General features: G+C 41.6%; 1 protein-coding gene across 2 annotated transcripts in view; it reads right to left on the bottom strand.

Moving 5' to 3' along the window:
- The window catches only part of Arhgap32 (Rho GTPase activating protein 32), a 224,034-nt gene extending 197,477 nt beyond the window's left edge, over positions 1-26,557 (bottom strand). For both annotated transcript variants that reach the window (XM_038321944.1, XM_038321945.1), the window contains exon 1: positions 26,454-26,557. The gene's annotated coding sequence lies outside the window, so the exon portion shown is untranslated. The remainder of the gene's footprint in view (positions 1-26,453) is intronic.
- Between the last annotated feature and the right edge of the window lie 334 nt (positions 26,558-26,891).

The following is a 26,891-nucleotide window of genomic DNA, read 5'->3' as shown; positions in this document are numbered from 1 at the left end:
TGTCCCTTTTTCTGATGGTAGGCTCAGTCACACAAACAGCTGAGAAAACCCTAGAGCCTCCTACTTACCTTTAACTTTAATGAACTCTAAGCATACATCATGAGAATGGATCAGAACAATGTATTTCTTAAGGAATATAAAAGAGCTTACCTCCCAAGCCTGGAGAGTTTTTATCTCCTGAATCCACGTAAGGTAAAATGAGAACTGATGCCACCAAACTGTTCTCTGACTTCTACACAAGCACACTGCCTCAGGTGTACACATGCAGCTACATGTGTGTGCATGTGCATAAATGTACCCATACCCACAACCACACACTAATTTAAAAAACTATTTTTATAATTTTAAACATTTATTCTACCCATGAAATGCAAGTTTGGAGGGAGGCACTTGTTGACACTTGGCCTTGCAGTTCAAGAATACTATGTAAGAAAGGGATGGATGGGCCTCAATGGCATAGAGCTGTCATATATACATACATTCAACCCCAAATTCAGCTCCTTCAACATGAAAAACATAACCATACACACACATTCATTTTTAGCCTATATAAAGGCTAAATTGCTTGGCCTTTTCCAGATGTTTCCAAAATATTGCTATAGTTTGTCATCTTGTGTAATATCTAGGCAGAAGGAACAAGAAATGGGTTTGAGGGGTATCATTCCCATCAATTATGGCACTACATATCTGTAATCCCAGAATGTAGGGGAGGCAGAAGCAAGATGACTGTAAGTTTGACAGGCCAGCTTGGACTAAAGGGAAACCCTGTCTCAAAAAGAAAAAAAGGGGGGGAGGGGTAGGCTTTGCCAGGAAAAAAAACAAAACAAAACTGTGATTTCATGACTTCATTCACAATTTCCACCTCCATCTCACTGACCAAGGATTGTCACGTGGCTACTCCATCTGGGAAAAAAGCTAACAAATACATAGAGTGACAAAGTGAGGAGGTGTGGGGTAAGAAAGGCACATAGGGATGACTGCCACTGCAGCGATGTGTGCCTAATGTGTTTGCCAACTGAGCATATTTCTTTAACAACTGACAAGTCCTGACTCACACCCTTACAAGTTTTCTGTGGTATAATTCTGGCAACTTTTTTTTTTCCCAAAGCCTTTTTTTTTTTTTTTTTGGTACTACTTCCAAAAAGAGGAAACTGTAACAGCACCACCAGCCCCATAACTAAAGGGCTAGGCAGAGGGACTAGTGTCCAGAGTGTCAGATTTCAGGCCTTTTAACCAAATATTTACCAAAGAGTTGAATATGTTTTCTACAGTATTTCTTCATGCTGTAAGACAATGGCAGATCAAAAACAATGTAACTAAGGGTTGGAGAAATGACTCAGCAGTTAAGAACACTGGCTGCTCTTCTAGAGGACCTGGGTGCAATTCCCAGAGCCCACATGGTGTTTCATGGTCATCTATAACTCCAGTTCCAGGAATTCCAATGCTCTCTTCTGACCTCCGAGGGCATCAGGCGTACACGGTACAGAGACATTCAGGCAAAGAAGTCACACAAATCATTTTGAAAGATGGGGGAACCTGAAGAGATGGTTCAGCAATTAAGAGCACTTGTTTCTCTTGCAGAGGAGCCAAATTTGGCTCCCACCACCTACATGGTAGCTCACAACCATCTATAATTCCAAATCTAGAAGACCTGATAGCCTCTTTTGATGTCTTCAGGCACCAGTCATGGATAACCATAGATACAGGCAAAACATTCATACAAATAAAATAAATCTAAAAAAAACAAGTATCGAAAAGAATGTTAATTTGTAACGATATGTTTCGAAATAAACACCAAGTTTTCAGTCTGAGCTTTTGTGACCCAAGACTTAGGTTACTCACATTAATTTACCATTGTCCATTTTACAGAATCAAATACAGCTGTCGCTCAATATATACAAGGGATTGATTTGACTCCCATGAATTCTAAAATATATGTATGCACAAATCCTTATGTAAAATGGTTAATATTTTGCTCAACTCTCTATAGACTTAACCTTCTATTGTAGATGTCCCAAAACATAAATAATAATATTCAATTTGCTGTTAGGCGCATACTTTCAATGCCAGCACTTGAGAAGCAGAGGCAGGTGGATCTCTGTGAGTTCAAGACTAGCCTGGTCTACAGAGTGAGTTCCAAGACAGCCTGGGCTACATAAAGAGACCCTGTATCAAAAAGAAAGAAAAGAAAAGAAGAGAAAAGAAAAGAAAAGAAAGAAGAGACAGACAGACTATATGAATCGTTGTTAGACTGTATTGTTTAGGGAATACTGACAAGAAAAAGTTCATACTTGTTCAGCACAGATGCAATGCTTTTCTTTCAAAGAGCTGATACTGACAATTGAATCAATGGATGCTCAACTGCAGTTCAGAGGACCTCCTATGATGTGGCACTGTCTGTGGATATGTAGATATCAGAACACAGATCTTTCCTTCAAGCATAACATGTACAAATTACTACAATCAGTATTTCCCACACTTTTCAGTACTCTTCTTTATCTTCCTCTTACATAATCCATCCATTTTAATTAAATGAACAACTCAAAATCAGTATTTTTGCATACAATTATAACTGAGCATACTTCATGTTCATTTTTCTTTCAAATGCAGGGTTTTGCACATGCTGGGCAAGCCTTCCACCACTGAATCACATTCAGGTCCAGAGAGAATTCAAAGGCTGGGATGTAGCTCAGTGGTACAGAATTTGCCAAGCCACAGATTCATCCCCAGCTCATGGTAGGAGAGAGCAGGATATTCAACTCATGCAATATTATTTGGCTATTTTATGGAATTCTGTCAAATGTATCCTCTATTCTGTACTATAGTTTACTTGTTTTTTAAACAGCTATCACATTAAAACCCAGACCTATGAATATCATGGGACTAATTTTAATTTAAAGAAACCAAACATATCACTAAAGTAAAGATATACAAATTAACCCAAATCTTTTGAGTTTAGTTTTTGTTTTGTTTTGTTTTTTTAATCTATAGCCATTTAAGTATGGTACCTTTCACCTGATAAAACAAACAAACAGGGCTGGAGAGATGGCTCAGAGGTTAAGAGCACTGACTGCTCTTCCAGAGGTCCTGAGTTCAATTCCCAGCAACCACATGGTGGCTCATAACCATCTATGATGAGATATAGTGCCCTCTTCTGACATGCAAGTGTACATGCAGGCAGATACTGTATACATAACAAATAAATCTTTTAAAAACTAAAACAAACACACACACACACACACACACACACACACACACACACACACGATGTTCGAAGATCCTAGCGTAAGTCCAGTCTCTCATCATCACCTTTAGGCCGAGTGTGAACAGCCGCTGTCTGCAGCAGTATGTACCTGACACACTTGTTGATTCCCAGTCTCCTCATCCCCACTCTTTCCTTCACAGTTCTCACCACTCAGATCTCTGACTCCTAAAGGAAGGGGTCTTCAGATAACTGACTCCTGAAAATCGTCTTATCTTGGGTCTTTAAAACAGGCATAGAGTTTTTATATTTTTAATAATAAACTGTTTTATCACATAAGAATAGCTAAAAAGGGGGGCTGGAGATATGATTCAGTGGTTAAGAGCACTGACTGCTCTTCCAGAGGACCCGGGTTCAATTCCCAGCACCCACATGGCAGCTCACAACTGTCTGAAGATCCAGTTGCAGGGGATCTGACACATTCACACCAATGCACATAAAAAAATAAAGTTAAATAAACCATAAAAATATTTTTTTAAAAAAAGAATAGCTAAAAACATAAAAGAATAGCTAATAAATCAACACTTGAGGTTAAACTGCCAAATGATTTTTCATAAATGTAGTGAATAAAATTCTCCATCAACTAGTTTAAATTTTATGTTAAACTTTTGATTGGTAGAAATATATAACAGTATATTTTAAGACATTACTGAAACATTAATCATTCTCTTACCATAACTAGCACACTAATTTTTCCCACCTTACATCTTATCATTCCTTACGAAAGCAAAGCAGCTAATGATGTCACAGATTCAATTATATGATTCCAGTTACACAATATGACCCCAGATTTCTGAACCATATCCTAACCAGAACATTAAGGTCTGGTACTCACTACTGGTTATAAAGAAAACTATGGCCTCTCTCTCTCTCTCTCTCTCTCTCTCTCTCTCTCTCTCTCTCTCTCTCTCTCTCTCTCTCTCTCTCTCTCTCTCTCTCTCCTCTTCCCCCTTCCCTTCCATAACCCAATAAATAAATATCCAACTTCACTCTGCAACAACAACAAAAAAAGAAAGAAATCTACCTAAAGACTGGAGAGATGGTTCAGAGGTTAAGAGCACTGGCTGCTCTTCCAGCAGTCCTGAGTTCAATTACTAGCAACCATATGGTGGCTCACAACCATCTCTAGTGGGATCTCATGCTCTCTTTTGGCATAAAGGCATACATGCAGATAGAGCACTCATACATAAAATAGATAAATCTTTGGGAAAAAAAGGGAAGAAAACTACCTAAAAGTATATTTAAAAAAATACAGGCACAGATGCATCATTAATGGGAGAGGAACCATATCAAAGAACATGTAGTATCTAATGATTAATCAGGGTATTAATTTTAAATACAAACATCTCTGCTACAAGATGGCATGAATCAAATGAGGTGCTATCCAAAATCTTCTCTGTTTCCAAGGACAACAGATTTTAAATAAAGGCTTATAATACTGACCCAAACTTGATCATCAGTATATATATTATATACTAGTATATAACCAAGAGCAGTGTACCAAAGGCTGAGCTGCTCCGTTACTTGCAGACATATTTGATATAGTATCTGCTAAAGACATCTGCCAGATTTTTGTTAACCACCTTGGAAGAAAATCAGGAGAACAAAGTAAGTATGCAACTGCTGAGAGCAGCTCACTCATCTGAAACATTCGTAGGTTTTACTCCCAGAATAATGCTCAACATCTAAACGATGTAAAAAGCAAGCCAAGGAATTAGCATGACCCAGATTCAGGACTTCTCAACCACTGGAGCTGGAAGACAGCTGTAAGAAGGAGCTTAACAAGAATTGCTGAGGAAGAAGCCACAGGCACGCACCATCCTTTTTAGTATATGAAACAGCAACAATTAATGCTGCCATTTTACAGGAAGAAGCAATGTTTTTAATGACTATCACTTTGGGATACGAATATCTAATTATATTTTGCTTTTCAGACCCAAGATTCTTCTGAGAACAGTAGTAATTTCTTCCAATGAGACTTTCTTGGCGTTTTGTTTTTCTGGAGTAGGACCATTAAACAATTCTGCAGAAAACAAGAAGAAAGAATATTCCAAGTCTACTGGCAGCTTTTCTCATCTTCAAACAATTCCTCCTTCATATGCACAGCCACAGAAGTCCAGAGGTCACTGGCTTCTTTGTACTCAGTTCCATGGTTGTTACAAACAAACTGTTGTCCCCATTCCTTCAGTGAAATGGGCTATAGCAACTGCAGCCTGAGTTACATCTGAAACCTGCATAAGTCAGACTACTTCAACTCTGAGTTATCAAGCCTCTGTTGTGAAAGGAAGTCATTTATTTACCTGGGTATAAAGTAATAATAATTCCAGTCAAACACAATCATTGGCCCAAATGGCTTTATGATTTCTTCTGATAATTATACTTCTTTTAGCACTGTTTTGAGATCTTTGTTAGCTTCATTTCTCTGAGGTTTTTCTTATCCATGTTACTTTATTCAATTATACATAAAATATAGAAATGTATTATGGATCTTTATACTATGATATATAAATCTTATGTTACATTGAAAGTTTAAATCTTAAAATTAAAGTAGACCATGGCTTTAATCCCAGCACTGGTGAGGCAGAGGCAGAAGCAGGTGGATCTCTGTGAGTTCAAAGCCAGCCTGGCATGCAGAGTGAGTTAGTTCTAGGATAGGCAGGGCTACATAGTGAGACTATGACTCAAAAAATTTCAAAAAAAAAAGGAAGAGAGAAAGAAAGGAAGAAAGGAAGGACGGATAGACAAAAGAAGAAATCTTAAAGTTATTAACTTTATTTGCAACAGATAAAAGTCTAAAACAATCAGCTTTTATAACCAATATGTACATTATTTAGAATAATACACTTAAAACATAAAAGTAATGTTGGCTTTCTTTATATACTTTAATGAGAACTGCTTAAAATGACTAAACTGCATATTTTTAAGTAAATTACTATTACTTTAACATGCTACTAGGAACTCCAAAATTTACTTTATTATAGCTGGATAGTTAATCTAAAAATTACTCCCAAAAATTAGGCAATGATAAAGCAAAGGTTACCCGAGCATCTCTGAAGCATTTTTATTTTTGTACACCCACTCTGAAAGCTTCTGAAGAAACACCAAAGAACTAAACCATGGCATTGAAGGAAGAAAAAGCTTTGTTTGCAAGCACAAACTTAGGACCACTCGACCACAGAAAACTTTCCACACCTTCTACCTAACCAAGGCAAACACTCTACAAGGATGAAAATACTATTCAAAACTTACTAAGACACCAGCAATGTAGGAAACACCGCAGTCCACTGAGAAAATGAGCCCAATCATTTATATTTTTTATCTTAATGAGCATAAAGTGAAGAGAGAAACAGCTGAAAGCTCTGAAAGAGGGACACAAAGATCACAACAGCAAAGGTCACAGAAATATTGCTGAAACTGAATCATGCTAAAAAAAAAAAACTTTTAGGAATTTTTTAAAAACTAAAGTAAAACGGGAAAGTTATCCAAGATTTTATGCCATAAAATTCAGTAACAAAGAACCAGGTATGTTGGTACACTCCTTTAATCCCAACACTTGGGAGACAGAGGGAGGCAGGTATTTGAGGTTAAGGTCAGCCTGGTCTACAGAGAGACTTCCAAGACCACAGAGAAACCCTGAGGGGGGGAGCAGGACTGTCAGTGACCAAAGAGAATCTACAAACCATTGTCACTTTTATAAAGTCACTGAACAGGGTGTTTTCTGCTTCTCCTACAGTCCACAGTCCCAAAGCAGTAAGAATAGACAAATATTTTTGTGTCACTGAAGCAGTTAAAAGTAAAGTGAAGGATTTTCTGAAATTCTGCTCCAGTTCAGACTTCCCGTCCTGTTTCTAAAGAGGCTGTCCTACAGAAGCCAGTTACAAGAGACGGCTTCTCCACAGAGAAGCCTGCCCCTCGCTTGCTCACACAGAAATGCTGAAAGAATAAAGCCAATAAAAAAGAGTTTTCTTTCACCTCCCAGGCTCAGCAAGTAGGAAAAACTTATCAGTTTTCAGGAAATACTGTTGAGCAAATAAATACATGGAAAATTGCTTCCTACTCAGAGCAAACACCTGAAGTAAACTGGCCCTCTTAATCAAGGCAATTTTCAATTTAAATGTCTCATTAAATGACTTCCAGAATATTAATAAAACAATCTTAAATATTCAAAATTATTTAGCAGGCGATTACTATGTCACCGGCAATGCTGTACGGAAGTCTTTCTGACAGTCACAGAGGCATCTCCAGCTCTTGTGTTGTAAGAAAACTTAAGGAAAGTAAGAAGAAACTCCCCAGAGCTCAGTTGTGTTATACTGTGAAGACACTTAACACTCCACACAGTGCACCTCAACATACTAGATAGGAAATTCTATACTGTGTACACGCAGCAGGGGACTACTCCACAGGGTACTTCTGAGGAATAAACCAAGTAACTTCTAAGAGGGGCTAGGAAGGGATCCTAGTCTCGCAATAATAATTAAATTATCAATAACAAGAACTACTGATCAACTAAAGCAGCTATTAACTTCTCATTCAATAATACAGAGTCTTGAATCATGGTGGATAGCTTTTTAAAGGTTCTCTTGGAAACTAGAGCTTACTAAGGGGCGTACACACCTGGATAATTAGAGTGACTCTTGACTGCTTAAACAGATATAATAAAACTGAAATTTATGGAGGTAGATGTGGTTATCCAGATCAAGGAGACATAATATCAAGCCTGGAGAAAGCATTGAAAATAAATAGGAAGCTCTGGCCATGCCTTCAACTCAGAAACAGTCGAAAACAGGAAACTCCTATTAAAAAATATTGCTAGGCAGTGGTGGCCCGTGCCTTTAACCCAGCACTCAGGAGGCATAGGCAGGCAGATCTCTGAGTCTGAGAACAGCCTGGTCTACAGAGTGAGTTACAGGACAATCAGGATTATGTACAGAAACCCTACTCAAAAAAAAAAAAAAAAAATACTGAACTAGTGGGCTGTGGAGATGGCTCAACAGCTGCTCTTCCGAGGACCTGGATTACCTTCACAGGACCCACAGCAGCACCCAACTGTAACTCCAGGTCCAAAGGATCTAATGCCCTCACCTAGCCTCTGCAGGGACCAGGCATGCTTGAGATATACAGACAAACATACAGGCAAAACACTCGTACATATAAAATATTTTTTAAAAATTCAATGTTGAACCACTGCCAGCTACAGGGTACCTCTTTATGAGCTGTTGATCAGGGAAGCCCCTAGAAACCTAAAAATAACATAGGCTGTTGCCTCTGCTCTGGGTTATTTACTCAACCAGATGGTAAAGGCCTATTGTGAAGTCACTACATGCTTGAGTTCCAGGATACAGAGAAATCCAGCTGGAAATGATCTGTACGACTCTTGCTAGCTAGCTCTCATGTGCTAGAAGCTGTTATGCAAGACTCCAGAGGAGGGGTAAATCATCAATGGGTGTACCCAGCTGTGGACCCTGTGTGTCACAACACCAATCTAACAAGCATGATATACCCACTAGTAAAGTAGTGGCATGGTTGTTATGGGGATAGCCAATCAATTTCTAATAAGAGGGAAATCATACCTGTTACTGCAAATCTGGTCAAAAGCTGGGGAGGATGTAAGACCTAAAGGGAACCTACTACTGTTGACATGTTGTCACCTGTCTTCTAAATATTTACTTTCATTCCACAGATCCGTGCTGTTCTCCATCTCAGTCGGAGAAGCCTCTCTTCTCATAGGCAGCAGCTACTGCAGAGACTCTTAACTAGTCAAAGTGCTAAGAAACAACTGAGTGCTCAGTTCCTAAGCCCTTCTAGATCCCCGTCCTCTCCCCTGCTCTCCAAGGCTCTGGGAACACTGCTGAAGAGGGCAAAGGACGGGAAGGAGTGGTATGAAATGTCCTGTGCACACACACGCTACTGTACTCAGGAGTCCACTGTGGGTACTCTGCAGTCACAAGACATAAGACCTAGCCAATCTACATTCTAACACGGGTGTGGAGGGGTTCATGGGCTCCATCCCTACCTGAGGAGCTGCTGGCAGTTAATAGATGCTGGAGTAGGCAGGGGTGAGTGAGTGATGTAGCCTCTGCTAAATTGCCTATGCTCCAGGTAAATCCGTTCTCATAGAAGATTACCAAAACAATCTACAAAAACCAGTTCAGATACACGCTTCAAGTCAACTTTTCCTATTAAAATTATAAAAAATGTAAGCATTAAAACATAAAAGGCCTAACATTCACTGCTTATAAAACCTTTAACATTGTCTCTGGTTTTTGCCAAAGATGTAGTTCATTGGTAGAAAACTTGCCCAACACACATGAAAGATTCTTGGTTTTACCCCACAAAGCTGAAGCTAACATTCTACTGCCTATCACCCTGTCCAAGCCATGAAAGGGAAGGTGGGCAGAGATGTGCTGACTACTCAAAATTCTCAGCAGTTTCTGAACCTTGGCACAACTGACATTTCATTCCAGATAGTTCTTTGACAGGTAAGCAGGGGAGGTTTCTCTGTTTGTTGAGTATGCTAGAGAATTAATTTCTCCAAATGTAAAAACAAATCTGGAAGACATTCCTTTCCCAGGCCAAATTCAGTATTTATAAAATCACATGGTTTGCAAAGTAGTGCTGAGAAAAACCCACACTTCAAGTCAGCTGACCCCAGCCCTATGTTCTCAATCTACCCTCTCCCTAGCAGAGCATGCCAAAATTAGTTAACCATGTTTCTTTGAATGACACTACCACCAAGACTGTTGTAAAGTCTGAATAAAAGGACATCAGTAAGTATGCACTCAGTAAAAAGGAAGAATAAATTTATATTTTGGGGTTAGCACTTTAAAACTAGTTTTATGAAAATATATTGCATGTTTTTACCTTAATGTATTTTAATCTTTTATAAATAGTTTAGAATGACCATTTCATGGATAGATGCGCCCCACCCCCACCCTTTGCCCCTCACCACCTGCAGCAGGCCAGCTGGCCCTGGGGCCACGAGAGTGGGAAAGCTGGCCCTGTCCCTCACCAGCTGCAACACTTGAGAAGACAGGCCCTGAACTTCGCCTGAGCAGCATAATAGAGCTGACTCTGTTGACAGGGCATGGGTGAGCCAGCCCTGAGAGCATGAGAGTAGGAGATCTGACCCCTTTGACTGCCATATGGTGGCATGGGCAAGGAAAGGATGCCCCCCATCACCACCTATAGCAGGGGAGAGAGCTGCCCTGTGGGCAGGGGCATGAAAGCAGGAAAGCTGGCCCTGCCCCCCCCCCATCAGCTGCAGCACTCGCGAGTGGGCCCTGCACCTCACCTGAGCAGCACAGTAGAGCGGGTCCTGGTAGTGTGAGTTGTGGGTGAGCTGCCCACGACGATGTGAGAGCAGGCGAACTAGCCATGCCCTTTCTTGCCTACTGCATAGGGTGAACTAGCCAGGGCAGTGCTGGAGAGCTCACTCTGGCATTGAGGATGCAGGAGAGCTGGCAGGCTGACCAACCCAGCTACCATCCAGACCCAGAGCTAGGGCTATGAGTTGGCCCACACCAACATCTACCCCATCTATGATCTGCTGGATCATGTAAAGAATCCAGTCCTACAGATCCAAAGCTGCAGAATCTCCATGACATAGGATAACAACAGAATATCCAAAAGGACTCCAGCGAGGACCCAGTATCAATAGTGTAGCAAGAGCCAAAAGACCTAGAACCAGACCAATGACTTATTGCAATGAACACTTGCAAGTAAAAATTTATGGACTAAAGAGTATCCTGTGTGACTCACTGTGTCACACTACAGCTTCCATGACAATATTTTTTTTTCTTTTAAATTTTCTATTATTGTATTTTGGGGCAGAGGTTGCAAGGGCAGAGGGCAGATACAAAGGGACTGGGAGATGTATGGGATTAGGATGTATAATATTAAATCCACAAATAACTAATAAAGTATTCAAAAATGATCATTTCAGGCAAATATTACTATAATAAGTAAATATAAAACCAACCTAAGAAAGAGAACAATTAATATTGTTAACATATAGTGTCAAGATTCAAGATGTTAGATTAACTGTCAAATTTCTTAAAATATCTTTATATATTAAATAAATTTATATATGAGCCAAAAAACAAAGTGACTATATAATGAAAATTAGGATAGCAATGTTCTAAAAAAGAGAAAAAGAGAGGAGGAGACGCAGGAGGAAAAGAACTGGCAGAATGCCCTAAATCTGAAGGTGATGGGGGGAATGTAAGGAACACGATTTGGGTTAGTAGAGAGAGTATACCAAAAAAAGAGTCGAAGGAATCGAGTTCTAGTTTCAGCTGGCCTACTTGAGTGAGAATGTATTGCTAGACAAGTCACTTAACCTGATTTATTTCCTCATTAATAAGGAGAAGAAGAAAAAAAACACTTTGACAGCACTAACATTGTCAAGTGTCAATGTTAAAGGCATTCCTTTAGAATAAAATCCCTGGTATTATGAGACTTGTACGGTCACATATCAGCCTGAAGGGAAGGGAGGTTTCCCAGCCTTTTACATCTTACAGTACATAACAGACATGACAGTACTGGTGCAAGAACCTGGGGTAAATGGGTCATGCCACTGAAGCCCAAATATGATCAACCTAGTTCCTGCTCATCTGTCCTGCCAGTCCTCTCTGAAGACCGGGGAATCATTATTTCTGACCCATCTGTGCACACTCAGTACAAGACTTGGCCCACCACTTACAACACTTTCAGTAAAGCACCAAGTCCAACTGGGGGCACTCCCTAGTAAATGACTCCAGCAAACAAGATAAAGTCCACAGTCTAACTAGGACAGATCTACACCACCTTGAACCTAATCAACTGGGACTCCTGTCCTGGGCCTCAGGTTTTAAAAAGCCTTATACCAAGCTGTGAGTGGTGGCACATGCCTTTAATCCCAGCACTCAGGAGCCAGATGCAGACAGATCTGAGTTCAAGGCCAGCTGGTCTACAGAGGGAGTTCTAGGAGACCCAGGGCTACAAAGGGAAACCCTGTCTGAAAAAAAACAACAAAAATGTACCAGCCCTTCCTCTGGCTACACTCCTATGGGGCCTGAAGTTCTTAGGACCTACAGACTGTGTCTGTAAGCAACCTACATGCCTTCTCCTTAACTAAGACCCCAGAACAACACTTCTGATGCCAGTGTTTGCCCAGACCTCATCCTTGAGCTAATTCTCTCAAGGGCACCATTATGTACAGCCCTAGACCAAGGGCTGACAAAGTGCTGCTGCATGAGTTCGGGCTGTAGTGCTCACACTGCGTACATATCACTGACATAGGAGGCTAGTGGAGAGGAGGTGTCAGGGAAAAGTTCCCTGTACTTCGCCATGTTCTCAAGCAGAACTTCGCATCTTAATCTCTAGGACTGATCCAAATCACTGAAAGGCAGACAATGGGACTCTTTTCTCTGTTGGTTTGATTTATAACTTCAGATTTTAGACATTTAGCAAGATGACTTCCCCAAAAATGTTAGGTATAGACCTAGAAGCAGGTCTAAAAACACTTTTACATGAAGAATAACTGAAGGAAATATACACTCAGCCTGGAAAGGGAAAAGGCTACTAAGAAGACAGAAGAGCCATCTTCCATCAGCTACAAAGCTAGCGCATGAAAACTAAACAGACCTGTGTAATAGTGGAAACGCAGGGAGCTGTGTTCTAACATAAGAGAAAGAAGGTTTGCTTGGTTGGGTTTTTTTTTTTTTCAAAAATGTTTTTAACTTTTTTAAAAGATTGGGCGAGGGGAAACTGGGGAGATGGTTCACCAGTTAAGAACACTTTTTGCTCTTGCAGAGAACCCAGATTCAATTCCCAGCTTCTGCATGATGGCTCACAAACATTCTTTTTTTTAATTTTTTTTTGGTTTATTTTTTTATATTTAAAAATTTCCATCTTCTCCCCTTCTCCTTCTCCTTCCCTCCCCTCCCCTCCACCCATACCCCCCCTTCCCTCCCTCTCCAGGCCAAGAAGCCATCGGGGTTCCCTACTCTATGTTAAGACCAAGGTCCTCCCAACTCCCCCCAGGTCCAGGAAGGTGATCAACCAAGCTGAGAAGGCTCCCACAGAGCCCGTCCATGCAGAAGAATCAAAGCCCAGGGCCTTTGTCCTTGGCTTCTCAGTCAGCCTCCACCGTCGGCCACATTCAGAGAGTCCAGTTTGATCTCATGTTCCATCAGTCCCATTCCAACTGGAGTTGGTGATCTCCCGTTAGTTCTGTCCCACCGTCTCCATGGGTGAACGCACCCCTCACGGTCCTGACTTTCTTTCTCATGTTCTCTCTCCTTCTGCTCCTCATCAGGACCTTGGGAGCTCAGTCCGGTGCTCCAATGTGGGGCTCAGTCATTTTCTTCATCTATCGCCAGGTGGAGGTTCAGTCCAGATGGAACTCCACTGCCCTCACAAGCATTCTTAACTATAGTTCCAGGGGATCTCCTGCCCTCTTCTGACCTCTGTGTGCACCAGGCATGCAACTGGTACATTTACATGCATGCTGACAACACACACACTTAAGTAAAAATAAATTCTTTTTTATAATAAAAATAAATCTGATCTGGTAGGCTGGAAAATTTGCTCAGTGGATATAAAGTATCTGATATGCAGATTCAAGGACCTAAGTTCAGAACCTTAACACACACTAAAAAAAACATGACAGTGTGTGCCTGTTTAAGCTCCAAGTTCACTGAGAAACCCTGTCTCAAAAAAATATGGTAGAGAATGGCAGAAAAGACACCAATCATAGACCTCTGCCTTCAATTTGCACTGTCTCTCTCTCTCTCTCTCTCTCTCACACACACACACACACACACACACACACACACACACACACACAAATTGATCTGAGGAAGCCGTAAACCAGGCATGACGGTTCAAACCTATAATTTCCCAGCACTTTAGAGAAGGACACTAGAGGATTACAAAATTGGCCTGGGCTATGTAAAGAAATTGAGGCTAGTCTGGACTACAAAGTGAAGGCCTCTTTTAAATTCTACCCTCTCTCATCAGAAAACAAACCCTTGTTCTTTGAACATGATTACAAACTAAATCTATAATCAAATAAAAATAATATGAAAAGATAAAATGAGATGAAATAAAAGAACACAAGATGGAGGTGGTTGTTAAAGACAGGTAATTACAATGGCCTCTCTGGTGGAGAAGAAAGCAGACATTTACCATTAACTGATCTGGGTGGGGGGGCTTATATTATTTTATTTTATTTTTTTGCCCTAAGGATTGAACCTAGGGCCCCATGATCCTAGCTCTTGAAAACAGCACATTTTAATCAAAGAGAATAGCAAGCAAACATACCTAAGAAAGTACCTATGTTTACTGGGGTAGGAAAAATGAGTATCATCCACGTATTGCAATAGCAAAAGTAAATTAGGGTGACACGACCAAATGCTGACACAGATATACAATAGGGATCCCCATTCACTGCTGGGGGAAATGTAAAATAGTATGGCCACTTATGAAGGGAGGTCTTGCAGGACTAAACATACTCGTACCAGATGATCCTATCAACTATGCTCTTTGGCACTGCTAAAAACAGAGCTGAAAATAGATCTACATAAAACCTGCACATGGGTGTTTATAGCAGCTTTATTCAAAATCACCAAATCTTGGAAGCAACCAAATTATCCTTTAGCAAAGGAATGCATAAATTAATTGTGGTGCATGCAAACAATGGAGTATTATTCATTGCTAAAAAGAAATGAACTATCAAGCCACAAAAATACATGTAAGAATCTTAAATACATTACTAAATAAAAGAAGCCAGTATGAAAAGCTACATTAGGCTGGAGAGATGGCTCTATGGTTAAGAGCACTGGCTGTTCTTTCAGAGGACCAGAGTTCAATTCCCAGCACCCACATGGCAACTGCCTGTGATTCCAGGATCCAACACCTTCACATAGACTTAACATGCAGGCAAAACACCAATGCACATAAAATAAATTAAAAAAAAAAAAAGGAGGAAAATCATTGCGAATTCAGCATAATGACCAGGAGAAAATCGAGGAAGAAGCTGGGGATCAGAGGATGTGCATAAAAATGCTGGACTAGAGTATGTTATTATTGAAACTATTCTGTATACTGTAGGATGCTTAGCACATCCAGACCTCAATTCTGCTAGATGCCAGTGGCAATTCCAAATCTGTCCCTAAACACTAAATAATGTTCCCTATGGACAAAAGCTTCCTGGGTAGATAACGACTGACACAGGTCAAGCTAAAGGTTTTGCTTCTATGCTGAAATGTTAGGGTTTGCCTTCCGTACTAAGTGTACTGGAACCATTCAAAGCAAGAGTGTTAAGATCTGACTAACATTTACCATTACTTTGGCCCCTGTGATGAGGAATGTAGGGAGGACAGAGTCCAGAGCAGAGGAAGAGAAACTGTTGGCAGGTTTCCAGCAGAGAAAGTAGTTTGACCTACATTGTAAACAGTGAAAGAAAATTAAGATGGAGTCAGGACCAGACTATACTGTGACGGCTGAGCTTGGTGAGCCTTAATGTGAGATAAAGAGAAAAGGTCAAAGGTGACTCCGGGGGTTTTGGTCTTCACAGTGCATGGATGATGGTGCAACCTTCTGAGACAGGGAAGACATAAGCAAAGGAGCCTGCAGTCCTGTTTTGTCCATGCTGTAAGTCAATGATAATGCTGTTGAAGTCTACTCTGAAATAATGTGAGAATGTTCAGAAAATGTACATTTTATATTTGGAGCTTAGAAATTAGCTGCATACTGTGCAGGCTCATCAGGAAGAGACACAGTGTCAAAGACAGACCCAGGAAGTCACTTTATAAAACACCAAGAAAACTACCATATCCTCAGATAGGAGATATGTCAAGATCACTAAACAGTAAAAGCTGGGACCCTACATTGTCATCTTTCTAATTACTGGGTGGGGGGGGGGGTGATCGATAACAATGTGATTGACTAATTACAAGAAGCATTTAAAGGGATGAAGAATTCTTTGGCAAGTTTCATGATGAAGGCAGCTCAGCTCTTTGTTATATGACTACTAAACTGGAAATCTCACAGCAGCTTATGTGCATCGTCTCTGGCTATTCAGACACTCAGCGTTTAGTTATAATGCTTTGATGGCACAGAACACTTTCTCCATAAAGCAGACTACCACCTCCTGCCTGACAGTGTGTCTTCTTCATTTATGGACCTTCACCATCCCCTCCTATACAAGATTCCTACTAGGAGACAAAACATACAGTGGGCCACCCATTCCTGTTTGTTGAATGAGTAGTCCAAATTGCTGTGGCTTCCTTTGGGTCCAAAGCATGCCTTTTACATCTTCTGAAGAGTTCAGTCAGATGCTGTTCAAGACATTCCAGTGGGCTATCTAGGTGCAAATCAGGATGATGGTTCAAACAAGCTAATGTCTGTTCAGAAGGTACCTAAGATTCCTAGATATGTCTATTTAAAATTAGAATGATATATATATATAATGTTAGCCTTACATTTTACTTAGTTTCTTCTTAAATTGTAACACAAATAGTATATTGGGATTCTTCTACTCAAAAATCAAAATTGGATGTTTCTGTCTTACACATGATATTTTAAAATAAAACAAATTCAAATTTTTGCTATTCTCCTAAATTTAAAATGCATCATTTTCAAAAGTTGAACATATCATGCCCAGATCCCATGAATCAAATAATTTGTAAGTAATAAAATGAGTAATAAATGCAAATTTTATTTTTCATAAAAAAAAAAAAAAGAAAGAAAGAAATTTAGGAAGAGACATGAACTCAAGTGGTGAGGAGGTTTGAATGAAAATGCCCCCATAACCTCACAGGGAGTGGCACTGTTAGAAGGTGTGGCTTTGTTAGAGGAAACGTGTCACTAGTGGCAAGCTTTGAGGTTTCAAATGCTCAAGCCTGGCCCAGTATCATTCTCTCTTCCAGCTGCCTGTGGATCCAGATATAGAACTCTCAGCTACTTCTTTGGTACCAGGTCTGCTTATGCTCCCATGACAATAATGGACTAAACCTCTGAACCGATAAACCAGACCCAGTTAAATGCTTTCCTTTATAAGAGTTGCATAGTTAAGGTGTTTCTTCAGAACCATGGAAACCCTAAGGGGGAAGAGACCAGAAATGTAACTCAAGTGACCTCTAAACCATGAAAATGGGTGAGTCACCTGAGAACCAGAGGCATTTCAAATTTTCAGGCAGGAATAAGATGACAGAAAAGGACATAGAAGAAACAAAATGTGGCTGCTGGACAGTAGCCAGAGTGAAATATCAACAAGATGCAGGTAAGGTAATTGCAAAATACCAATTTCAAGGCCTGGGGATATAGCCCTGTGGTAGAGTTCTTGCCTTTTATGTATGTGGTCTGGCTTTCATTCCCAGGACTGAAAAACAAATAACTGATTAAAAATCCTTTTTTAATATTTTGTTGAAATAAAATCTCCTTCTGTAGCTCTGGTTGTCCTGGAAATCATTAGACCAAGCAGGGCTCAAACTTGTGACAATCATTTCTCTGTCTTCTGGAGGTTATGACTATAGATGTGTGACACCCTATCTGGCAAAAAGGAAAAAAAAAAAGGATATGTTCTTATGTAATCCAGGCTAGCAATGAGCAGACTATGTAGCTGAGGCTAACCTTGAACTTCTGATCCTCCTGCCTCTGCTTGCCAAGTGCTAGATTTGTAGATGTGCGCTACCAAACCTTCCATGCCTTCGTGTGTGTGTGTGTGTGTGTGTGTGTGTGTGCACGTGTGTGCGTGTGTGTACAGGTAGGTATAGGTAGGTAGGTAAGCAGAGAGAGAAAGAAAGATTCAAAATCTCATATGTACCAGCCTGCCTTCAAACTAGCTATGAAGCCAAGGATGAATTCTAATTCCAGACCCTCCTTCCTCCCCCTTCTGAATGCTGGGATCAGAGGTATGTGCCATTTATGTATAGGTTGTTTGACACTGGGGATCTAACCCAGGGCTTTATGTATACTGGGCAAGCACTCTACCAACTGATCTACATAGTCAGACTAAAATGTATTTTAAAAAATAAAAAAAGCACAATATCAGTGGAATGGTGGGACAAGAGTATGAATAAATCAAGCTAAAGAAAATCCCGGAAGAAAGGAGAAACAACAAATGTAAACAACTCTTCAAAATGTCTGCTTCAAAAAGAACAAAGCAATTGGGCAGCAGAAGAAAGGCTAAGGTAAAAGCAAAGGTAGTTTAAAGCAATTAAGATAACAATGACTGGAAGGAAAAATATTATTCCTCTCAAACTATCCACCTAAGAAAAACGAGCGGTCCCAAGCTAGGCCTTGGCTCTATTGCAAAAATTATCAGGGACCTATAATATTTACCACTGCCGTCAAAGGCAAAGCTCTCGGCTACAAGGTTGAATAGTATGTCCATACTAACAGCTCTGTAATACCATGCTACATTCTCATCCACAAAAAGGAATAGGAGGAAGTGGAAGACAATTAGCTTCCTCTGTTAAGGCTATGACCTAGATATCACACATACCACTTCTGTTCGCATCCATTTAGCCAGAACTGAGACACATATCCATGCCTAGCGGTCAGAAAGAGGCTAGAAAATGTAGTCAAGATAAAACCTAAGGAAAGCTATAGGAATGGCGTCTAGAAAACAGTTAGTTATCAAACTTGCCAGTAACATATTCATGCGTGCCTAAAAGAGACAGGCTAGAAAAGAAAGAATGGTAAAATAAGAAAGAAAGAAGAGCAAATGAAAGCCAAGAAGATAAAATCTGTGGTTTAAACTGTGTCAGGAACAGAATCCTTTTGCTCTGTCACTTCTCACAAGGCTGCCTTTTCAGAAGGAAGGCTGCCCCTGCCATGTACGTCTAGTAAATTAAAATGTGTAAAATAGGTCATTTCTAGGGCTGGGGAGAAAACTCCTTAAGTAAGAATACTTATGGTGTAAACATAAAGACCTGAACTCAAATGCCTAGCACCCACATACAGGTGCCTGAAACCCTAGCTTTAACAAAGATAGGCAGATTCTTCAAGTTTGCTGGCTAGGAAGTTGAGCCAAAATGACAAGTTTCAGGGATAGTGAGAGACCCCATCACAAGGAATAAGGCAGAGAACAACAGAGGTAAATACCCAAAGTCCTCCTCTAGCCCCTGGATGCACACAGGTGGTCACAAATGCCAAACAAGAGTAAATAAATGTGGTAGTTTGAATGAAAATGTCCCCATACGCTCAGAGGGACTAGCACCATTAGGAGGTGTGGCCTTGTTGGAGGAAGCGTGTTACTTTGGGTAGGCTTTGAGCTCAAGCCAGGCCTAGTGAGTCTCACTCTTTTCCTGTCACGAGTGGATCTCAGCTCCTTATCCAGCACCATGTTGGCCTTCATGCCACCATGCTTCCCAACATGACTAAACTTCTGAACTGTAAGCCAGTCCCAATTAAATCCTTTCCTTTATAAAAGTTACCACGGTCATGGTGCCTCTTCACAGTAATAGAAACTTGGAGACAATTAAATAAATTTTAAAAAAAACTTAAAAAAGCAACTTCCATCTAATATGGCCTGGACTAAGTAATTCTCATTTAGATATTAATAGATTCATTCAGAGCTGTTATTTCTGGGCCAAGAAGAAAGTGACCAAATTTCAGAACTGGAGGGGTCAATACAGCTCATCCTGCACATGTTCAAGAAGGCAGGCCTCATTCCACTGTCTTCTTCCTTGTCTTTTTGAATGTTCCTCCTAACAAAGCTTCCTAGAGCAGAGACCAAGACACCTTCTTCCTTCTCTACTTTCCACTGTAGAAGCATCATACAAAATCTGTAGGTGTACTTGATAGCTACTGATAAGCGAGAGTTGGTTTCCCTCATTCTGGGGTGAAGACAACTACTGAATGTGAAGGACTGCAGAGACAGCAAGATATAACCTGTCAGGTTCCTCTTGGAACGGTCAACAGAAAATGGGCAAAGTGCAAGAAAAGATAAAGGTCCTCACTTAAATTAAAAAAAAAAAAACAACACAGAATCAAAAACTGTTGACACACAGGAACCTGGAGCATAGATCAATCCTCAGCATCCCCCACAAGGGGAGGGGGGAATGAAGAATTTTGGATCAAAAAAAGCACCTCAGCAACCTCCAATCTGACCTCTCAATTTGAATCTGAAGAAAATGAATCTGAGAGACAAAGCATATACTCAAGGTCACAAACTGCTCACAACAGGATCAAAATATATGCCTCGGTTCTCCAGCTTTGGATTCAAAACTCCTTTAAACCTGTAAAAGTTGCTTCATTAGGAGGGGCAGTCAGTGTTTAATACTCTGGGTAATTACTGAGCTTAAATGACATTCTTTAAAGCACTGAAAATGTTTATTGGCAGAATCCTTTGACCATCTACTTTTGCAATGAAAAGAGAAACAGGAGCACAGTCAGGTGACCTACCCAGGATAAAGGGTGGGCTACAAAAAGTAAAGATCTTACTACTTCAGACAATTGAGTGGAATATCTACTGCTGTTATCACCCAGCATATGCTTACGGACAACCTGAATCTAGTTTAACATGTTCTGATGGTGGCAATACACCTTTGTTTTCAAAGTATACCATCTCTACAAGAGCCAAGATTAATGGGATACAGCATTTAAGCAAAGCTAGCAGGCTGGAGAGATGCCCTCGCCGTTAAGAGTTTACACTGTTCTTCCAGGGAACCCGTTAACAGATCCCAGCACCCTCATCAGGTGGGTCATAACCTCCGCTATCTTCAGCTACAGGGGATACATTGCCCTCTTCTGACCTCTTTGGCACCCACAAATGCGGTATACACATACAAATAAATAAGAATGAAAAATAAATCTTTAAGAAAGGAGAAAAGCTAGCTAGAGAATGGCCATGAGCCAAATCATTGAGTAATTTCTGAAAATACAATATTACATTCACTTTGAATATCCTAGTTCAGGTCTTTCACGTGAGAAAGTAAACCGGATACCCTATTCCTCACTTAACAGTGGATTCCTTTAAATACCCAGGAAGAGTCCTTGTCCAGGTATACTGTTAAACTGTAATTACTTTATCAGATCCCACTCTTTAGTCCCTCAGGGGATATTTCTGTTCAACCTTCATCTGCCAGATTAAGAAATCTCTGGTTTTGTTAGGTTTTTATCTGTAGAGAGAATGTCACCTTACCTTGGACTTCTCAATTTTTCAAGTCTACAACTGTTCCCCATTAGTTCTGCAGGAGCACAGTGCTGACCCACTATGGAAGACCCCCTCCACCTCTACGCCACTGTTCTACCAAGAGCAGTGTGGGAACTTAATCACCTCCTCTACCTCCCCTGGTTCATATCACTTCATTTAAGGATCATACAGGCCAGGCAACCACCCAATTTCCAGGACAGCAAGAGCCACAGTGACCCCAATTCTATTTTGTTTAACTGTCAGAACAAAGGCCTTTTTCTGCTTGCTCACTCTTCCATTGGGATTAACACTAAACAAAACAGCATTTGAGATGTACCTTCTATTTCTGAACTGTAAAATAATTTAAGCCAAATACTTGAGAAAGAGTTTAATATCAAGGTCTCTAAACAGCAAAAATAATAATTTTTATTATTTTAATTCCAAAGAGAATGTTACAAAGATGTTGCTGCAAATCCTAAGAATTGCAGTACAGCATACACACAGGGACAGTTATCTTCCCTGGCCTAATTAAAACAGGTCTTTCTCACACATCTTTCTAAAAGAAAAAAAAGCCAATACCAAAATAGAAGTGGTATTTAAATTCACCTGAGGGTATTGCTAGGTTATCAAGAAGCAGGACCTTGAAAAAACAGATGCATCTTCTTCCACTTTCTCTTAATTATCTAGTATATATATTTAATAAATACATATTACAATACATAAGACATAGTTTAAATTACTTATTGTTAGTTGTTAACTAAACATAGTTTCAGTAAAAGAGAAAACTCCATAAAATTCCAAGTAGCATACATAACACTCAAGGAGGAAAAATAAACTCTATATTCTGAGCTCAAAACTATTACAGTATTTTAGACTAGAATTTACAGCCATCATGTTCACTTAGTTAGTGCTTACTGTTTACTCAATGTTGTGTCAAGATGTGACAAGCACCATTCATTTAACCCCCATGACAGCTTCCTAAGGTAGACAGTAAGTATACAATTTCCTAGTTATAATGGAGACACCTGTATCAACAAGTTACAGGCTTATGCAAGACCAAAGATTTTAATATCGTATGGATACAAGTCTATCTGGCTCCAAACTAAAATTCAGTGGTTATCCAAAGTCAGAACTTCAACTTCAGGAGGTTGTGGCAGGAAACAACACCTGTGCTAATTACAGCAAAAAATGTCAAGTCTTTTTTCTGCAAAGGACTCAGTGTTAAAGATTTTAGGGTTTGCTGGATGCACTGCCTCCAGAAATGCTCAGCTCTACTATTAAATGTCAAGTTGGCCATCAGGAGCACGTAAAACAAATGAATGTGACCATATCTAATAAAACTTTTTCTTGTGGCACCAAGGATCAATCCCAGGGTCTTCCACAAGCTATAGCGAGCAGGGCTCTATAATTAAACCACTGAGTGATATCCCCAGCTCCCAGTATTTTTTTTAATTTTTCAACCATTTAAAATTTTTAAAATTGCTCTTAGCTCATGAGTCGTTTAGTCTTGTAGTCAGCATTGTGCCAATCCCAACCTAAATAATGCTAAGAGGCTGGAGGAATGGCTCAGTCCATCAAGTACCAACTATGCAAGCATGAGGACCTGAGTACGATCCCCAGAACATACATTAGAAAAAAAGAAAGAAAAAGGTTAGCATGACGCCTGCACGTGCAGTCCCAGAGCTGGGAAGGTCCCTGGAAGTGACGTTGTCAGTCTAGTCTGGACTAGCTCCAGGACATCTTACTTATAAAATTCTTAGTATTCTGAATACTCTAAAGAAGCCCAAGATCTCAATAAACTTAACCTTTCTCAGAATAACTATAAATTCTCAAAAATCCAAAACTAGTTATTGCATAGGAATCGCCTCAGAAATAAGTACCACAAAAGCTTAGAACTGGAAGAAATCAAAAACATCCTTGTTCGTTATCTACATGCTGTAAATGATTTTTAAAATATTTGCTAAGGGCTGGGGATCAAAGTCAAAGACAGAACATTTATTTACCTAGTATGCATAGGTTCCTGGGATCAACCCCTAGCACCACAAGAAAATATCAAATTAATGAAACAGTTTGCCAAGCCAATTTGCCAGGTGAAACGGGACTGTATTTAACACCGTTTGTGTGTAATCACAGCGCTGCCTCACTCACAGCAGCATTTCCACATGCTTTCTACCACCTGACCCTTCACAACTATAAAAAGAGGATAACACAAGCTTTCCCACACCTATTTTATAAATAAATAAAAACAGGTTATGAAATTCCAGTTGAGCCCAAGGAGAGTATAATACAACTAAGCTACTATGCTGGTCAGTTTTATTTTGTCAACTAGACACTATCTAGAATCAACCAGGAAGAGTGAACTTCGATTGGAGAACTGCCTCCATCAGAGTGCCTGCCTGTAGGCATGTCTGTGGAGCCGTTTTTCTAGTTAATGACTGATGAGAGAGGGTATCTCTCACTATAAGCAGTGCCATCACAGGACATGTAGTTCGGGGTTGTAGAGAAAGAAGATATGGGGGGAAAAGGAAACAGAAAACAGAAGATGAATAAGCCATGGCAAACAAGCCAGTAAGTGGCACTAAGCAGCATTCTCCCACTATCTCTGCTTTAGTCCCTGCTTCCATGTTCCTGCCCTGGCATTCCTCAGCTATGGACTGTAAAGTGTAAGCTAGGCTAACCTTTTCCTCTCCGTGATGACCAGTGTTTCATCACAGCAACAGAAAAGTAACTAGAATAGTTACTGAGTAGCAGAACAGCCATGGCCTATCTTCAAGTCCACTTGCATCTTGACTACTTCCATGGATATCAGATTACATATTCACTGGTTAAACCCTTAAAATTCCAAAAGATGCTAGTCTTAGCCTTTAAAGATACTATGTTTAGTTCATCTCATCTTCCTTTTGCTACAGTCTTATGAAGAAAACATCTGCTAGTTCCTGACATTTATTAAATCCATCTATAGGCAACAGTGAGTCTATATATACTATGCACATAATATGCCCAGTCAGTTTGGAAAGAGGATATTTTGATGGAAAAAAACATCCAATGGGGGTTGGAGATGCAGCTACATTGGCACAGTGCTGGCCTAGCAGTCATGAAACACTGTATAAATGGGATGTAGTGATATGTCTTTCCCACAGCTACATATCAAGTTTGAGAACAACCTTGCATCCCTGAGACCTTGTCTTAAGAAATGAAGAAAAAAGTCATCCAGAGAGGAAAAAGCAACAGTAAAACCATCTCCAGTATAACATCGAAAGAGACAGTGAAAAGAAAGAAGCAGAAATGAAAGTATTGTCATTAAAGCCTCAGTCCAACTTGGCTAAGCTTCTGGTGATTGAAAAATAATGTGGGGTTGGGAAAAGGAAATAAAAGAACCATAACTGCTACTGGAATTCAAACCGACATCAAAGGCTCTAATGACAGCTGAGCCTGCCTTGCTGGTTCTCAGCCTCTCCCTCGGAAACAAAACTGTTATATAACTGACCAAGGTTCTTCAACTAACACTTCCTCTCTGTCCCACATCCATCTTTTGTCCCCCACTGCGTCACCCTGCCCCCATCTCCACGGGCAGGATCATAAGCAATCTGAGCGGCCACCATAGGTACAGCTGGACAAGCCTCTGTCCAAAGTGCTGCTTTATTCCAGGGACTGCTCCACAGACCTCGGTAAGAAGAGATTAACTGGCTTAAGTACAGTTCCAACCTCACACCGATACAGATTACTTATTCTGAAAAGCATCACCGCCATGTCCAACTCGAGGAGGAATCAGACTCCAGACATGCCTGCAAATGGAAATCACACGGTCATCATACCTCATCTTCACAAACAAGCCCCTGAAAAAGAATACACAGTGGAACTCTTGAGAAACTCTGAAGATGTGCTGTGGAATTGCTGCTCCTATTGCCTTCCCACTCAAGGCCAAGGCACAAATGTGAATTCTGACTTCAATTCACTCAATAATGAAAACAATGCATTCATGAACCACAAACACTGTTACTCAAAAATATCCATCCCAACAAATCCAGTCACTGAATCAAACTAGCTGTTTGCAGACTCGAAGAGCCAGTTACTACAGGCACCGTTTGCCTTTTCTTCTTCCAATAAAAGCACACAATAAAGGCAATGTTTACCAAAGCAACCAATGTATCAGAAAAGTTCTGCCCATTCAGATTCTCTTAAAAGGTCTCGATCTGTGCAAATAAAACTAGGAAAGAATGGAAAATAAAAAGGGATGCTTTACAACAATGCCACGGCCCAGCTATCCATGTAGCATCATGCAATGCCTCGAGCAGTTTACAGCTTCACTGTAATTCTACATAAGAACAAGATTATAATTATCCGAATTGTATTTCCTAAAGGATAACTGTGAGACCATACCAAGCATCCTTAGATGGCCTCCTCCTCCCAGCCACCTTCTCTAAGCCTCGGCCGCAGGTGAGATTCTAAATGGTCCCAGACTAAAGGTAAGAAACCGGGTGACTTTCCCCCTACAGTGTCCTGTGCGCTGTACACGAAACCTTTAACATAAATATTTACTCTAGTCAACAAAATGGGAAACGCAGTACGCGGGGGTGGCGGGGACGGAGGGGGGGGGGAAGTCAAGGGAAAAAGGGAGGCACTAAGTCACCACTACCGTCCAACTGTAGCAGCAACTTCAACCAATTAGGATGAGAAGGGAAACTCTACCGGAGTCCCGGGGAGCCGAGACCGCTGGCTCCGCGGTCCCCACGCGCGCCGGGGCTCTTCTGGCAGCAGCCGGGTCCCCGGGGAGGCGCGCGGTCGCCGGCCTCGGCCTCGGGCGGGAAGCGCCACAGCAGGCCCGGAGGCCGTCGGAATGCCCGGTTTGCCGAGGGATGAGAACGGGAGGTGGCGGGCACGCTGTTCCGTCGCCCTGGGGGGCGGGAGAGACCCAAGATGCCCCCACGGGCATCAGATCGCAACGTGCACGTCCAGAAGCGCCGGTGCCGGCCAAGCCGGGAGGCCCCGCAGCCCTGCCCGCCTCGCGGCCCACGTCAGCGGCGCCCCCGGCCAGCCCGCCCGCCCGCCTGCCCGCCCGCGCCTTACCGAACCCCGCGGCCCCGCCGCGCCGCCGCGGCGTCGCTGCGCGCCGCTCTCCGCTCCGTGTCTGCCCTCCGCGGGCTGGGCCCGCCGTCTTAGTCCGCCGCCGCCTCCGCCGCCGCGCTTAGCGCCGGGCCGCCCAGGGCCGCCGCGGGGGCTCGGCCGGGCGCCCCCCGCGCCAGCGCCTCATCCCGCCACGCCGCCCCGTCAGGCGCGGGGGCGCCGGCTGGGGGCCGCGGCCTCGGGTCAGCACCTCAGGCGCGCGGCGCGCTCCCCTCCCGAGGCCGCCTCGACCACCGGGCCGCCGCAGCGCGCTGCAGAGCCCCTCGCCCGCACGCCTCGGGCCGCCCCCGCCCCGCTGGTCCGCGCCCGCTCGGCCTCCGCCTCCAGCGCTCCGCCTCCTCTGCACCCGCGACGCGCGCAGCGGGAGAAGAGGCGCGCCGC

The sequence above is a fragment of the Arvicola amphibius genome, chromosome 3 (assembly GCF_903992535.2).
Source record: "Arvicola amphibius chromosome 3, mArvAmp1.2, whole genome shotgun sequence".
NCBI lineage: Eukaryota > Metazoa > Chordata > Mammalia > Rodentia > Cricetidae > Arvicola > Arvicola amphibius.
Note: the sequence above shows the minus strand (reverse complement) of the source record. Positions and strands in the feature narration are given on the sequence as shown.